We start from the raw sequence: 2,500 nt of genomic DNA, 5'->3' as shown, positions 1-2,500 counted from the left end.
AAGCGCGCAAAAAAGACTGAGTTTGGGGCAACGAAAGAAGTTGGCTAAAAAATTAAAAAGTAAAGACAAATAATGGCTGGAAATAACCCTGGTAAATCCGTTTGTTTTTCTTTTTTTTCCTTTTTGATAATGGCCTTAATTTTATTTTCTATCAACGCCAATGGACTACGAAGCAAGGAAAAGAGACAATCCATGCTTTCCTGGCAAAATGACATCCTGTGTGTGCAGGAGACCAGGTGGGATGATTCCCTGGTAGAAGACATTAAAAAAGACTTTGTGGGCCAAATCTTTAGCTCCAATGGTACGCCAAGGGCGAGAGGAGTGGCGGTTCTAATCAAAACGGATCGGGTAACAGGGGTTAATTTGGTGTACGGGGATAAAGAGGGGAGAGTTATAGTTATAGACTGTATGTACGAAACAAAAAATTTAAGAATTATAAATATATATGCGCCGAACGGAGAAAAAGAAAGGAAAACGTTTTTTATAGAAATAAGCAAATGGTGGGAAGGAAACTGCGTGATAATCGGCGACTTCAATGTGGCAATGACGCCAACAGACGTATCAAAAAATAATGTGTTCAAGGGGGACGTAAGCAGAGGGGCACTGAAAGACCTAATAATAACCAAGCAGTGCTTAGACATATGGAGATTGCTGCACCCATGGGAAAGGGCTTACTCTAGAAGGCAAATCGTGCTAAACAGACTGAAACAATCAAGAATAGACCTCTCCCTGGTGACATGTGAGGTGGTGAAGTGGGTAAAAAGCGCTGAGTATAAAACCAATACGTGGAGCGATCACGCAGGAATGACAATCACATTTGGAAAAGAAACTGATTCACGTAAAGGAGGGATATGGTGCTTTAACGGAAGTCTGCTAGAAGATGATGCGTTTGTGAAAAGCATGAAAAAATTCTTGAATGATGTGGGATATGAGTGGGGGGAGAATGAAGATATGAATGTGTGGTGGGATGGGGTAAAAGTCAGAATCAAAAAAAAGTGCATTAACTATAGTAAGGAGAAAAAGTGGAGAGAAAATCAAATGGAAGAGAATCTAAGAAAACAACTAAGTGAGGAAATAACATTGCTCGACAGTGCAGATAATGCTTGCGCAGAAAAATACATACGCTTAAAAGAGCAGTTAAAAGCGTTCGAACTAAAAAAATGTAGGGGCGCAGCGATTAGGAGCAAAATACAATATTTGTATGAAGGGGAAAGGAGCACAGCCTTTTTCCTGGGTCTGGAGAAACAAAAGCAAATAAAAACAGAAATAAACAAATTAGTGAACGCAGCAGGGGAAAGGGTGACGGATAAAACTGAAATATTAAAAACGGTCAAAGGCTACTATGAAAGCCTGTTCACGAGACAGGAGTGTGATGGTGCGAGCGCGGACAGAGCTGTGGGTGCCTTAAAGAAGGAACTTAGCGACGAGGATAAAATATGGTGTGAAAGTGAGTTTACGGACGGAGAAATCAAAAGCGCTCTAGAGGGTTTAAACAGAAACAAAAGTCCTGGTAGCGATGGCCTAACTGCTGAATTTTATTTAGCTTTCAAAGAACAGCTAGTACCCATACTAGGCAAACTAAGTAAATATATTGAGAGAGTCAAATGCATACCGAAAAGCTTGGGGGAGGGGGTGGTTACTATTTTCTACAAAAACAAGGGGGACAATAAAAATCTGGACAACTACAGACCAATCAGTTTACTAAACACAGATTACAAAATCATAGCAAAAACAATAGCCAATAGAATCAGGGAAGTAATAGGAACTATCATAGAGCAAACACAATCATACAGCATACCAAACAGGGACATAGCAGACTCAATCATTTCAATAAAACAGACGGTCAGGGACATGGAAAGGGAGGGGGGGATATGGTTAGGGATTGATTTAAGTAAGGCATTTGACAGAGTGGATCATGGGTTCATGGGGAGGGTTTTGGAGAAGTTTGGGTTCGGGGAGAGAATGCGAGAGTGGATAAATGTGTTGTACAAAGGGGCGGAAAGTAAGATAAAATGTAACGGGGCTTTAACTGATGCATTTAAGATCACAAGATCAGTAAGACAGGGGTGTCCGATGTCAGCGCTGCTGTATAGCTTGGTGGCAGAGCCGCTGGCAGCGCTGATATCGGAAGACGGGAGCATTGAAGGAATAGGGGAGGAAAATGTTAAAATAATCCAATATGCGGATGACGTGAATATAATGGTGAAAAGAGAGGAGGATATAGAACTAATACTGAAACACGTGCAAACCTATGAAAGGGCATCGGGGGCAAAAGTAAACGAAAATAAGTCTGAAATTATGCTACTGGGAAGGGAATCAAATTACGCTAATAGGTGGGGATTTAAAACGGTGGGGGAGAGAAGAAAAGTGCTGGGAGTGAGTGTGGGGAAAAACGAGAATGAATGTGATGACGAAACATGGAAAGAGGTGGTGGGTAAAATTAAGAAAACTTTGAATTTGTGGAGGGCAAGGGGCCTATTGCTGAGAGGAAGGGTAGCCG

Source organism: Labrus bergylta, chromosome 24 (genome assembly GCF_963930695.1).
Source record: "Labrus bergylta chromosome 24, fLabBer1.1, whole genome shotgun sequence".
NCBI classification, from domain to species: domain Eukaryota; kingdom Metazoa; phylum Chordata; class Actinopteri; order Labriformes; family Labridae; genus Labrus; species Labrus bergylta.
Note: the sequence above shows the minus strand (reverse complement) of the source record.